Source organism: Macrobrachium rosenbergii, chromosome 42 (assembly GCF_040412425.1).
Source record: "Macrobrachium rosenbergii isolate ZJJX-2024 chromosome 42, ASM4041242v1, whole genome shotgun sequence".
In the NCBI taxonomy this organism is placed as follows: domain Eukaryota; kingdom Metazoa; phylum Arthropoda; class Malacostraca; order Decapoda; family Palaemonidae; genus Macrobrachium; species Macrobrachium rosenbergii.
In genome coordinates, this window is record NC_089782.1 from 7,326,084 (window position 1) to 7,341,189 (window position 15,106).

Here is a 15,106-nt window from a genome sequence, read left to right on the forward strand (position 1 = left end):
ACTAAGGGGAAAGATTGAAATTTGCAATGCCATCCATTACTTTATCTGAGAATCTACCATACAAACATCTATTGTGAGAACTAATGAGTATGTAATCATTATTCGATACATTTTGAGAGTTGTATTTATAGACCAGCTAAAAGACAAATTCATCTACATTCTTCATAATATTTTTATAAATAAAAATAGACTTAATTCTATTCTGTGCTCAACTTGAAATATTATGAACAAAATTTGTAATGATGTGTATAGATGCATTTTCTTAATTGCAGATGAGTTACTGGGATGATCCTTCACTGATGGCGGGTAGTGTCCTGCCATCCACGAACCCTATGGGAACTACACCGTAGTCGACACGGTTCCCCGACATCTCCTTCATTTAGTTGACAACCACTGGTACCAGTTTCCTCCTATGAACCCTCTCTGGTATAACCTAATTGCTATTTGGATGGTTGTTATGGCCTCCTCGCTCTTGGCGGCAACTTCGTCGTTATCTGGGTCTTCATGAACACCAAGTCTCTCAGGACTCCCGCTAACATGTTTGTTGTGAATCTGGCTTTCTGACTTTGGTATGATGTTAACCATGTGCCCACCAATTTTAGTTAACTGCTATTACCAGACATGGGCTTTCAGTGACATGGCTTGCCAGATTTATGGTATGCTGGGGTCAAGTTTTGGAACTATATCTATTTGGACAATGATCTTCATTACTTTGGATCGTTACAATGTCATTGTTAAGGGTCTCTCTGCAGCACCTTTGACCGCCAATGGCGCTTTGCTGAGGATTGCCTTTGTATGGGGACAAACATTCTTCTGGGGTGTTCTTCCTCTGTTCGGCTTCTGTAGATACGTTCCTGAGGGTAACATGACAGCCTGCGGCACTGATTATCTCTCTGAAGAGTTCTGGAGTCAGTTGTACCTGTACTTCTATGCATTTGATTGCTATATCTTCCCTCTCTTGTTAATCATCTATTGCTATGCATTCATCATGAACGCTGTCGCCACTCACGAGAAACAGATGCGTGAACAGGCCAAGAAGATGGGAGTGAAGTCCCTGAGAAATGACCCAGAGAGCAAGAAGACTTCAAACGAGTGCCGTCTCGCAAAGATCGCCCTTACAACTGTGTCCCTATGGTTTATTGCATGGACTCCCTACTTCCTCATCAATATGGCAGGTCTCTTACACAAGCCTATGGTCACTCCTCTGTTTTCAATCTGGGGTTCTGTCTTCGCCAAGGCCAATGCTGTGTACAACCCTATTGTTTATGCTATCAGCCATCCTAAATACAGAGCTGCTATGGAAAAGAAGTTACCTTGCCTCTCATGTGCTACTGAGAGGGATGACGTTGCCAGTTCTACCGGTGATGCGGCAACGGTTGCATCAGCCGACGAAAAGGCTTGAGTATTTTCAGCGTCCTGTCATATACGGTTCGATCAGGAGAACTTTCCACCCATTCAAGACCAAAACGATGGCAACGACAGAATTCAATTGTAATTTTTATTTTTTTGTCATTTTGTATTCCTGAATAAATTCTTTGCACTTACAAAAATATCAGATGGTTTCCACTTTTTCCTATCTTGCTCGGACTGTGAAGTATAAGAATGTGTATGAACGGGGAAAGACAAATTAACAATAAATTCTGCAAGAATGATAATGCAGTAGAAGATTAATGTGATTCCCAATGAAGCTTTGCATGATCATTCCTACTCTATTTACTTCTACTGTAATCTCTTATCGTAACTTTCAGCTACTTACATGGAAATTATACTTTTGACACAAAAGGTGTTATCTATAATATTCCCAGTTAAAAAAAAAAAATCTACTCAGTCAGAAGTTGAACAGAAATACTAGGGAGGAGAATGAATACACGGACTAAAATCCAAAACTTATTTATTATTAGCTGAATAATACTGAATAGCTTAATGGGTAAATATATCGGTGACTGCTTGAACTGTTGCCTGGATTGGAGTCCACTAAATGAAGGAAGACGGACGGCACCAGATCTCCCAATCCTCCCAAATTCCGTCCCACTCACTCAAAACAGGAAAATATGGGAATTAATAATATTGAAAATACTGAACAGAGAACAACGAAAGCAAAAACTGTTATATACTAATCACGCTAGAATAATTTAAATATCCGTAGAAGTAAATATGACAAAATTATATCCTACGAAAATAGGGGAAATTTATAGTAGCAAAAATGAAAGAGCAGAATATGAAACTAAGTGTGGTCGCAAGCCTATACATATAAAATATAATTTCAAGTATAAATATTAGGAGAACTGAATCATATGCTGCAATTCAACAAAACCTATACGGTCATAACGAGAAGGAACAATTTTAAAGATAACTGCTTTCGCATTGAATTAGTGAGCTTTATTTTTTATAAGGGCTGAATGCAAGGAACAGAATAATTTAAGAATCTTAGGGAAAACCTTAAAGCCACGAAATCACAGTGCCGTAATGAAAGTGACATACCTCAAGATTTTCCATCCTTTGAACGGCTAGAATAATTAAGTCCATCGGTGACTACCAGGTGTCCGACGTCTGTTGTTGGGAGGCAATGACCTGAGGTTACTGTAGCTTATATGAGGCAATTAATGTTCCATGCCGAGCGAAAAATGTATAGGAAAATCCGTAATGTTCTGGTTTTTCACTCGCTGCTGTCTAAGATGGAACTCAGAACTGTACTAATTCTCTTGGCCCTCCTTGCCGCGAAGAAAAGCAGGCTGCCACCTGTGTTGGATAGTTTCAGGCAGTAAAAAGTTCTCCAGCAAGCAGTCACAAATAAAGGGGTGTCACTTCAAACACCGTGATTTCAAAAATTTTTAATTTTACGAAAAACGAAAGAAATTATCTTAGCATTGTTAGAGAAAAATATAGATTATATAAATGTTACAAAGTTGAAATGCTCTGCAACTGAAAATTTATATTTTCTTCAGAAGTGGGTAATGCGGAACCCTGAATAATTCTGCTTTTAGTACCATATGGAATAACTTTCCAGTAGTTAAAGTCCCTGTTTTCTTTATTCATAAAGATTCATAATTTATAATAACTGATTTTAAAGATGGAATCATACATTTAATAATACAATATTATTAGAATATCGGTCTACTTGTACTATACTATGAAATATCTTGAAGGATATTACAGACCTCGAACTGAAAATAAGGACTGTTAAAGTCTTTATACTACTTTTTAATAATAACTGTTGTGTTTGTTGCGGTATACGCATACCCGCATTTTTATGCATATGATTATTAGCAATGTCTACTGTACATGTATCTCGTATGAAAATCTAGGTGTCACCTTTTATTTCCAATTCAGTTTCAAGAAAAGTGTTTGCTCTATAACTTCTTTAATTACACAAAAGTGTGTAAATATATATATATATATATATATATATATATATATATATATATATATATATATATATATATATATATATATATATATATATATATATATATATATATATATATATGTATGTATGTATGTATGTGTGTGTTTGTGTGTGTGTATTCCACATACACTCTGAAATGCATCCAGCAATTTCAACTAATCTTGGTATACCTATGACTATCTCGAAAAGAACACGGTGGGGGTAAGACATCACTAGCACCAAAGGGCACCAAGGGGGGTTGGGGCGTAAGGGCTTTCCTTGAACGGGGCCAGTTCTGCCCTTAGACTCAGTAACTTTAGAGATTTATCATACCTAATTTCGGTATACACATGACTTACTTGGGAAAAGAATATTATGGGGGTAAGACATTAATGGCACTAAAGGGGATGAGGGCTGGGAAGGGGGTGGCTGAAACAGAATGAGAGCGATAGGAAGTAAGAGAGAGAGAGAGAGAGAGAGTAGAGGGGTGTAAAGGAGAAGAAAGAGGGAACGAGACAGGGAGGGTTAGAGAGAGAAAGAGAGTGAGAGAGTGAGAGAAAGAAAGAGGAAAAGGAAGTGAGAGAGAGAGAGAGAGAGAGAGAGAGAGAGAGAGAGAGAGAGAGAGAGAGAGAGAGAGAGAGTGGGGCGTTGTTATGGAGGATAAAGCGGGAAAGAGTCAGAGAGAGAGAGAGAGAGAGAGAGTAGAGGCGGCATTAGTGAGGAGAAAGAGGGAAGAAGTGAGAGAGAGAGAGAGTTTATAGATTGTCATTCAGAGTTTTCCTGGGCAGCACCAGGTTGTCATCTAGTATATATGTAAATGGATGTATGTATGTATGTATGTTCCAGCATAACTCTGAAACGCATTGAGCAATTTCAACCAAACTTGGTATACATATGACTTACTGTCTCGAAAAGAATACTGTGGGGGATAAGACATCCCTAGCACCAAAAGGGGTAGTGATGGGAAGGGCTTCCATGAAATGGGGCTGGTTCTGCCCATGAAATTGGGCTGGTTATACCTGTAGACTTAGTAACTTTATGAATTTATCATATCTAATTTCGCTATACATATGACTTACTATCAGGAAATCAATGGCACCAAAGGGGGTGGGGGTTGGGAAGGGGGTGACAGAGAGAGAGAGAGAGAGAGAGAGAGAGAGAGAGAGAGAGAGAGAAGGGAGAGGAAGTGAGAGAGAGAGTGAGTAGAAGGGGTTTTAAGAGAAGAAAGAGGGAAAGAGACACAGAGAGAGAGAGAGAGAGAGAGAGAGAGAGAGAGAATAGAGGGGGTGTTTGGGAGAAGAAAGAAGGAAAGAGACAGGGAGGGTTGGAGAGAGAAAGCGAGAAAGAAATAGTGAGAGAGAGAGAAAGTTGTCATTCAGAGTTACCCCGGGCAGTGCCAGGCTGGTCAGATATGTGTGTGTGGGTGTTTGTGTGTGTACTTGTGCAGGTGTATATATATATATATATATATATATATATATATATATATATATATATATATATATATATATATATATATATATATATATATATATATATATATATATATATATATATATATATATATATATATATATATATATATATATATATATATATATATATATATATATATATATATATATATATATATTAGGATGTATGGATAGGAAGAACAGTCAGCTCATCATTGACATATTTATTAATGGCTGAGCTTCGGGATCACCCATATCTCATCTTTTCTTGCTAAAAAGATACAAAAACACTCATTAAAACTTACAACAGAGCTTACAAAATTAAAATGCTTTAAAGACTGAAAAAAAAGACAAAACAAGAAAAGTAAAGTCCAGAGGATGAAAGTTTAATAAGAGTAAACAAGGTTAGGAAGTAATCAAAAATAGGGGAGGCGTACTAGGCTATGTATAAGGGGTTTAAAGTTAAATGATCATTGAGTGATGGAACAATTTTCATAATAACCAAGGATTCTAAAATATCAAGGTGTTCCTTCTGCGTCGTGGTCACTATTTCAAAGTTGTTATAGTTTATTGGGTTTTTACAAATTAATGAATGTTTTCTAATGTTCGACATTTGAGGTTTTGCTAGCCTAAGACCAGTACGATATCCACTTATACCTCACTTGCTGGCTGCGTGGGTTAAGCGTCCACTGTAGTCCTGAGTTCTTGTCCTTCGCTGGTTCGAGCCCACGAGACGACGAACTTATTATCAAGTAAAAAATTCCCATTTGGTAAAATATTTTATTTCTGAGGTAGAGCGAATTGGATATTAAAGGACGTTTGCAGCTTACTGATTGTATATGAATCACGGTGATGTGATAAAAAGTCATAATATGGCTGCATGCGACAAACGCACTACACGGTTAGCATGGCAGAGGTGGGTGGATATCGTTTCTAATACAAACACATGAGTTCGACAGGCGATTTGCATATGGGAGACGATATCCACTTATACCTCACTTGCTGGCTGCGTGGGTTAAGCGTCCACTGTAGTCCTGAGTTCTTGTCCTTCACTGGTTCGAGCCCACGAGACGACGAACTTATTATCAACTAAAAAATTCCCCTTCGGTAAAATATATTATTTCTGAGGTAGAGCGAATTGGATATTAAAGGACGTTTGCAGCTTGCTGATTGTATGTGAATCATGGTGATGTGATAAAAAGTCATAATATGGCTGTGTGCGACAAACGCACTACACGGTTAGCATGGCAGAGGTGGGTGGATACCGTCTCTAATACAAGCACCTGAGTTCGACGGGCAATTTGTATATGGGAGACAATATCCACTTATACCTCACTTGCTGGCTGCGTGGGTTAAACGTCCACTGTAGTCCTGAGTTCTTGTCCTTCGCTGGTTCGAGTCCACTAGACGACGAACTTATTATCAACTAAAATATTCCCCTTCGGTAACATATATGAAAATATATTATTTCCTAGGTAGAGCGAATTGGATATTAAAGGACGTTTGCAGCTTACTGATTATATATATATACATATACACACACATACGTTTATAAATGCCTGTGTGCGTGTACTGCAAACATGTAATTACTACCATTAATCCACTTCGTATAAATTCACTTGCGTACAATTTTTGCTTGCAACTCGGTCATTTTTCCTGATCGAAATACAAACTTGGGAAGGTTTTAGCAAATGCTTGGCTTTCTTGAGCTTGTTTACAAATTTTCCGGTTAAGTGATTCGCATGCTTTCGCTGAAGAAGTATATAAGCAGCATTGTCGTCGAGAAAGCCAACACAGCAAGGCAGTATCTCGAACAGAACAGATCTGTCGTTCGTGCAACTGCCTATCTTGTTTTTCAACTGCATCATATCTTCTTGATAAGGTAAGGAAGAAATAAACGACGAAGAGCAGATCACGAGAGGCAAGAATTTCATTAAATTCTTCCCTCTGTACTTCATCATTTTTTCTTCCTTTTATTCGTTCGATGTATTTCTCCCGTTCTTAGCCTGCTACTTCGTTATGTTCGGTAACCCATAAGGTTTCCCTCCTATTTTGCATACTGGGAAACTCCTTTCCTCTCGTAAATTTTTCTTCACTTCCAAACCTCTTTGCAATAATGTCATTTGTTTCTCTCTGGTATCAATATTACCGTTGCTTCATTCTCTTTAATGGTGGCTAGAAAATCAAATTTCTTTCCTATAACTTATAATGTGTGCAGCCAATGATTTAGTGTTTTATTTACGACACTGAAAACTATATTCCACCTTGCGTACAAGTAATGTTTGCTAATCGTTTGGCCGAATGCCATACTGCTGGGTAAACTCCTCTTTGTCATGATCATTTTTAAGAGAAAACCAGTAAACTGATGTTGAACTTCACCCTCCTGTTGCAACTCAATTCTTATCTCATGTTTGTGCAAATAATTATTGTTGAACAAAATCAATTTTCTTGAACGTTTGGAAAAACAATATACTGAAGAAGTCTAACAATTAGGGCATACTGAATGCCATTTCCTGCGCTTTTGGAAAGGTTGAAAATTTTATCATATGCACAAACTAAGGGGAAAGATTGAAATTTGCATTGCCATCCATTACTTTATCTGAGAATCTACCATACAAACATCTATTGTGAGAACTAATGAGTATGTACTCATTATTCGATACATTTTGAGAGTTGTATTTATAGATCAGCTAAAAGACAAATTCATCTACATTCTTCGCAATATTTTTATAAATAAAAATAGACTTAATTCTATTCTGTGCTCAACTTGAAATATTATGAACAAAATTTGTAATGATGTGTATAGATGCATTTTCTTAATTGCAGATGAGTTACTGGGATGATCCTTCACTGATGGCGGGTAGTGTCCTGCCATCCACGAACCCTTATGGGAACTACACCGTAGTCGACACGGTGCCCCGACATCTCCTTCATTTAGTTGACAACCACTGGTACCAGTTTCCTCCTATGAACCCTCTCTGGTATAACCTAATTGCTATTTGGATGGTTGTTATGAGCCTCCTCGCTCTTGGCGGCAATTTCGTCGTTATCTGGGTCTTCATGAACACCAAGTCTCTCAGGACTCCCGCTAACATGTTTGTTGTGAATCTGGCTTTCTCTGACTTTGGTATGATGTTAACCATGTGCCCACCAATTTTAGTTAACTGCTATTACCAGACATGGGCTTTCAGTGACATGGCTTGCCAGATTTATGGTATGCTGGGGTCAAGTTTTGGAACTATATCTATTTGGACAATGATCTTCATTACTTTGGATCGTTACAATGTCATTGTTAAGGGTCTCTCTGCAGCACCTTTGACCACCAATGGCGCTTTGCTGAGGATTGCCTTTGTATGGGGACAAACATTCTTCTGGGGTGTTCTTCCTCTGTTTGGCTTCTGTAGATACGTTCCTGAGGGTAACATGACAGCCTGCGGCACTGATTATCTCTCTGAAGAGTTCTGGAGTCAGTTGTACCTGTACTTCTATGCATTTGATTGCTATATCTTCCCTCTCTTGTTAATCATCTATTGCTATGCATTCATCATGAACGCTGTCGCCACTCACGAGAAACAGATGCGTGAACAGGCCAAGAAGATGGGAGTGAAGTCCCTGAGAAATGACCCAGAGAGCAAGAAGACTTCAAACGAGTGCCGTCTCGCAAAGATCGCCCTTACAACTGTGTCCCTATGGTTTATTGCATGGACTCCTACTTCCTCATCAATATGGCAGGTCTCTTACACAAGCCTATGGTCACTCCTCTGTTTTCAATCTGGGGTTCTGTCTTCGCCAAGGCCAATGCTGTGTACAACCCTATTGTTTATGCTATCAGCCATCCTAAATACAGAGCTGCTATGGAAAAGAAGTTACCTTGCCTCTCATGTGCTACTGAGAGGGATGACGTTGCCAGTTCTACCGGTGATGCGGCAACGGTTGCATCAGCCGACGAAAAGGCTTGAGTATTTTGAGCGTCCTGTCATATACGGTTCGATCAGGAGAACTTTCCACCCATTCAAGACCAAAACGATGGCAACGACAGAATTCAATTGTAATTTTTTTTTTTTTTTTGTCATTTTGTATTCCTGAATAAATTCTTTGCACTTACAAAAATATCAGATGGTTTCCACTTTTTCCTATCTTGCTCGGACTGTGAAGTATAAGAATGTTTATGAACGGGGAAAGACAAATTAACAATAAATTCTGCAAGAATGATAATGCAGTAGAAGATTAATGTGATTCCCAATGAAGCTTTGCATGATCATTCCTACTTTATTTACTTCAACTGTAATCTCTTATCGTAACTTTCAGCTACTTACATGGAAATTATACTTTTGACACAAAAGGTGTTATCTATAATATTCCGCAGTTAAAAAAAAAAAATCTACTCAGTCAGAAGTTGAACAGAAATACTAGGGAGGAGAATGAATACACGGACTAAAATCCAAAACTTATTTATTATTAGCTGAATAATACTGAATAGCTTAATGGGTAAATATATCGGTGACTGCTTGAATTGTTGCCTGGATTGGAGTCCACTAAATGAAGGAAGACGGACGGCACCAGATCTCCCAATCCTCCCAAATTCCGTCCCACTCACTAAAAACATGGAAAATATGGGAATTAATAATATTGAAAATACTGAATAGAGAACAACGAAAGCAAAAACTAAGTTATATACTAATCACGCTAGAATAATTTAAATATCCGTATAAGTAAATATGACAAAATTATATCCTACGAAAATAGGGGAAATTTATAGTAGCAAAAATGAAACAGCAGAATATGAAACTAAGTATGGTCGCAAGCCTAAACATATAAAATATAATTTCAAGTATAAATATCAGGAGAACTGAATCATATGCTCCAATTCAACAAAACCTATATGGTCATAACGAGAAGGAACAATTTTAAAAATAACTGCTTTCGCATTGAATTAGTGAGCTTTATTTTTTATAAGGGCTGAATGCAAGGAACAGAATAATTTAAGAATCTTAGGGAAAACCTTAAAGCCACGAAATCACAGTGCCGTAATGAAAGTGACATACCTCAAGATTTTCCATCCTTTGAACGGCTAGAATAATTAAGTCCATCGGTGACTACCATGTCCGACGTCTGTTGTTGGGAAGCAATGACCTGAGGTTACTGTAGCTTATATGAGGCAATTAATGTTCCATGCCGAGCGAAAAATGTATAGGAAAATCCGTAATGTTCTGGGTTTTCACTCGCTGCTGTCTAAGATGGAACTCAGAACTGAACTAATTCTCTTGGCCCTCCTTGCCGCGAAGAAAAGCAGGCTGCCACCTGTGTTGGATAGTTTCAGGCAGTAAAAAGTTCTCCAGCAAGCAGTCACAAATAAAGGGGTGTCACTTCAAACACCGTGATTTCAAAAATTTATAATTTTACGAAAAACGAAAGCAATGATCTTAGCATTGTTAGAGAAAAATATAGATTATATAAATGTTACAAAGTTGAAATGCTCTGCAACTGAAAATTTATATTTTCTTCAGAAGTGGGTAATGTGGAACCCTGAATAATTCTGCTTTTAGTACCATATGGAATAACTTTCCCGTAGTTAAAGTCCCTGTTTTTTTTTATTCATAAAGATTCATAATTTATAATAACTGATTTTAAAGATGGAACCATACATTTAATGATATACAATATTATTAGAATATCGGTCTACTTGTACTATACTATGAAATATCTTGAAGGATGTTACAGACCTTGAACTGAAAATAAGGACTGTTAAAGTCTTTATACTATTTTTTAATAATAACTGTTGTGTTTGTTGTTTGCATTGCATCTTTATAATATAATTATTAGCAATGTCTACTGTACATGTATCTCGTGTGAAAATCTAGGTGTCACCTTTTATTTCCAATTCAGTTTCAAGAAAAGTGTTTGCTCTATAACTTTTTAATTACATAAAAATATAAATATATATATATATATATATATATATATATATATATATATATATATATATATATATATATATATATATATATATATATATATGGCTGTATGTATGTATGTATGTGTGTACTCCACATACACTCTGAAACGCATTCAGCAATTTCAACTAATCTTGGTATACATATGACTTATTATCTCAAAAAAAACACGGTGGGGGTAAGACATCACCACCACCAAAGGGCACCAAAGGGGGTTGGGGCGTAAGGGCTTTTCTTGAACGGGGCCGGTTCTGCCCTTAGACTCAGTAACTTTAGAGATTTATCATACGTAACTTCGGTATACACATGACTTACTCGGGAAAAGAATATTATGGGGGTAAGACATTAATGGCTGGGAAGGGGGTGGCAGAAACAGAATGAGAGTGATAGGAAGTAAGAGAGAGAGAGAGAGTGTAGAGAGAGAGAGTGTAAGAGGAGAGAGAGAGAGAGAGAGAGAGACAGAGAGAGAGTTAGAGAAAGAAAGAGGGAACGAGACAGGGAGGTTAGAGAGAGAAAGAGGGAGAGAGTGAGAGAAGAAAGAGGAAAATAAGAGAGAGAGAGAGAGAGAGAGAGAGAGAGAGAGAGAGAGAGAGAGAGAGAGAGAGAGAGAGAGTGGGGCGTTGTTATGGAGAATAAAGAGGGAAAGAGTCAGAGAGATAGAGAGAGAGAGAGAGTAGAGGCAGCATTAGTGAGGAGAAAGAGGGAAGAAGTGAGAGAGAGAGAGAGAGAGAGAGAGAGAGTTTATAGATTGTCATTCAGAGTTTTCCTGGGCAGCACCAGGTTGTCATCTAGTATATATGTAAATGGGTGTATGTATGTATGCATGTATGTTCCAGCATAACTCTGAAACGCATTGAGCAATTTCAACCAAACTTGGTATACATATGACTTACTGTCTCGAAAAGAATACTGTGGGCGATAAGACATCCCTAGCACCAAAGGGGGTAGTGATGGGAAGGGCTTCCATGAAATGGGGCTGGTTATGCCCATGATATTGGGCTGGTTATGCCTGTAGACTTAGTAACTTTATGAATTTATCATATCTAATTTCGCTATATATATATGACTTACTATCGGGAAATCAATGGCACCAAAGGGGGTGGGGGTTGGGAAGGGGGTGACAGAGAGAGAGAGAGAGAGAGAGAGAGAGAGAGAGAGAGAGAGAGAGAAGAGAGAGAGTAGAAGGGGTTTTAGGGAGAAGAAAGAGGGAAAGAGACAGAGAGGCTTTGAGAGAGAGAGAGAGAGAGAGAGAGAGAGGAGAGGGTTGGAAGAGGAAATTTAGAGAGAGAAGAGAGAAGAGAGAGAGAGAGAGAGAGAGAGAGAGAAAAGTTGTCATTCAGAAAGTGCCAGGCTGGTCAGGTAGAGTGTGTGGGTGTTTATGTGCGTACTTGTGTGTGTAGTGAGAGATATATATATATATATATATATATATATATATATATATATAGATAGAGAGAGATATATGTATATATATATATATAAGATATATATATAGAAATTTTATCACAATCGTGATTTATATACAATCATGAAGCTACAAATGTCGCTTAATATCGAAATCCACGCTACCTCAGAGTACATCTCCGTTGGAGAATTGTCGGATATAAGTGATAAATGAATTGGAATCGAGGGGACACGAACCAGCGACGAAACGAAGCCTATTCAGCGACTCCAGTTGAGTAAACCATTGAGCCATCAAGAGAGGTATAAGTCTTTTGCGAGATGTCGACTGCTTTTACCCGTCGTGAGCGGGGAAAGTGTACTAGCCTCGACAATGACCCACCTCCGCCATGACAGTTCATTGGTACGTTTGAACACGCAGCTCTTGTTATGAAATTTTATCACACCGTGATTTATATACAATCATGAAGCTACAAATGTCGCTTAATATCGAAATCCACGCTACCTCGGTATATCTCCGTTGGAGAATTGTCGCCAAGGGAATTTATATAAGTGATAAATGAATTGGAATCGTGGTGACACTCGAACCCGCGACAACCTATTCAGCGACTCCAGTTGAGTAAACCATTGAGCCATCAAGAGAGGTATAAAGTCTTTTGCCGAGATGTCGTACTGCTTTTACCCGTCGTGAGCGGGAAAGTGTACTAACCTCGACAATGACCCACCTCCGCCATGACAGTTCATTGGCGTTTGGAACAAACAGCTCTTGTTATGAAATTTTTATCACACCGTGATTTATATACAATCATGAAGCTACAAATGTCGCTTTAATATCGAAATCCACGCTACCTCGGTATATCTCCGTTGGAGAATTGTCGCGAAGGAATTTATATAAGTGATAAATGAATTGGGAATCGTGGGGACACGAACCAATACGAAAAGCCTATTCAGCGACTCCAGTTGATAAACCATTGAGCCATCAAGAGAGGTATAAGTCTTTTGCCGAGATGTCGTACTGCTTTTACCCATCGTGAGCGGGAAAGTGTACTAGCCTCGACAATGACCCACCTCCGCCATGACAGTTCATTGGTACGTTTGGAACACGCAGCTCTTGTTATGAAATTTTTATCACACCGCGTGATTTATATACAATCATGAAGCTACAAATGTATAATATCGAAATCCATATATATCTCCGTTGGAGAATTGTATTGAAGGGAATTTATATAAGTGATAAATGAATAATCGTGGGGACATATATTACAAAGCCTATACTCAGTTGGCGTAAACCATTGAGCCATCAAAGAGGTATAAGTCTTTTGCCGAGATGTCGTACTGCTTTTTTTTGTCGTGAGCGGGGAAAGTGTACTAGCCTCGACAATGACCCACCTCCGCCATGACAGTTCATTGGTATTTTGGAACACGCAGCTCTTGTTATGAAATTTTTATCACACCGTGATTTATATACAATCATGAAGCTACATATATCGAAATATACCTCGGTATATCTCCGTTGGAGAATATATATTTATATAAGTGATAAATGAATTGGAATCGTGGGGACATATATATACCTATTAGCGACTCCAGTTAGCGTAAACCATTGAGCCATCAAGAGGTATAAGTCTTTTGCCGGATAAAAAGTACTGCTTTTACCCGTCGTAAAGTGTACTATATATGACCCACCTCCGCCATACAGTTCATTGGTATATATAGCTCTTGTTATGAAATTTTATATACCGTGATTTATATACAATCATGAAGCTATTGTCGCTTAATATCGAAATACCTCGGTATATCTCCGTTGGATAATTGTCGCCGAAGGGAATTTATATAAGTGATAAATGAATTGGAATCGTGGGGACAAGAGCTGCGTGTTCCAAACGTACCAATGAACTGTCATGGCGGAGGTGGGTCATTGTCGAGGCTAGTACACTTTCCCCGCTCACGACGGTAAAAGCATTGTCCATCTCGGCAAAAGACTTATACCTCTCTTGATGGCTCAATGGTTTACGTCAACTGGAGTCGCTGAATAGGCTTTCGTCGCGGTTCGTGTCCCCACGATTCCAATTCATTTATCACTTATATAAATTCCCTTTGCGACAATTCTCCAACGGAGATATACCGAGGTATTTCGTGGATTTTTGCCTGATATTTGTCGCGACATTTGTAGAATTCATGATTGTATATAAATCACGGTGTGATAAAATTTCATAACAAGAGCTGATATTTTCCAAACGTACCAATGAACTGTCATGGCGGAGGTGGGTCATTGTCGGTATTTCCCGCTCACGACGGGTAAAAGCAGTATATATCTCGCAAAAGACTTATACCTAATGGCTCAATGGTTTACGAATTCTGGAGTATAATAGGCTTTATATGTCCCCACGATTCCAATTCATTTATCACTTATATAAATTCCTTCGGCGACAATTCTCCAACGGAGATATACCGAGGTAGCGTGAATTTCGATATTAAGCGACATTTGTAGCTTCATGATTGTATATAAATCACGGTGTGATAAAAATTTCATAACAAGAGCTGCGTGTTCCAAACGTATAATGAACTGTCATGGCGGAGGTGGGTCATTGTCGAGGTTAGTACACTTTCCCCGCTCACGACGGGCAAAAGCAGTAGCATATCTCGGCAAAAGACTTATACCTCTCTTGATGGCTCAATGGTTTACGCCAACTGGAGTCGCTGAATAGGCTTTCGTCGCGGGTTCGTGTCCCCACGATTCCAATTCATTTATCACTTATATAAATTCCCTTCGGCGACAATTCTCCAACGGAGATATACCGAGGTAGCGTGATTTCGATATTAAGCGATTTTATTTGTAGCTTCATGAATATATATATATATATATATATATATATATATATATATATATATATATATATATATATATATAT

At 38.2% G+C, this 15,106-nt stretch overlaps 2 pseudogenes; both read left to right on the forward strand.

Moving 5' to 3' along the window:
* Positions 1 to 272: 272 nt before the first annotated feature.
* LOC136827901 (rhodopsin-like) lies at positions 273 to 1,552 on the forward strand (annotated as a pseudogene).
* Positions 1,553 to 6,594: 5,042 nt separating this feature from the next.
* Positions 6,595 to 8,951, forward strand: LOC136827902 (rhodopsin-like; annotated as a pseudogene).
* Positions 8,952 to 15,106: the final 6,155 nt, after the last annotated feature.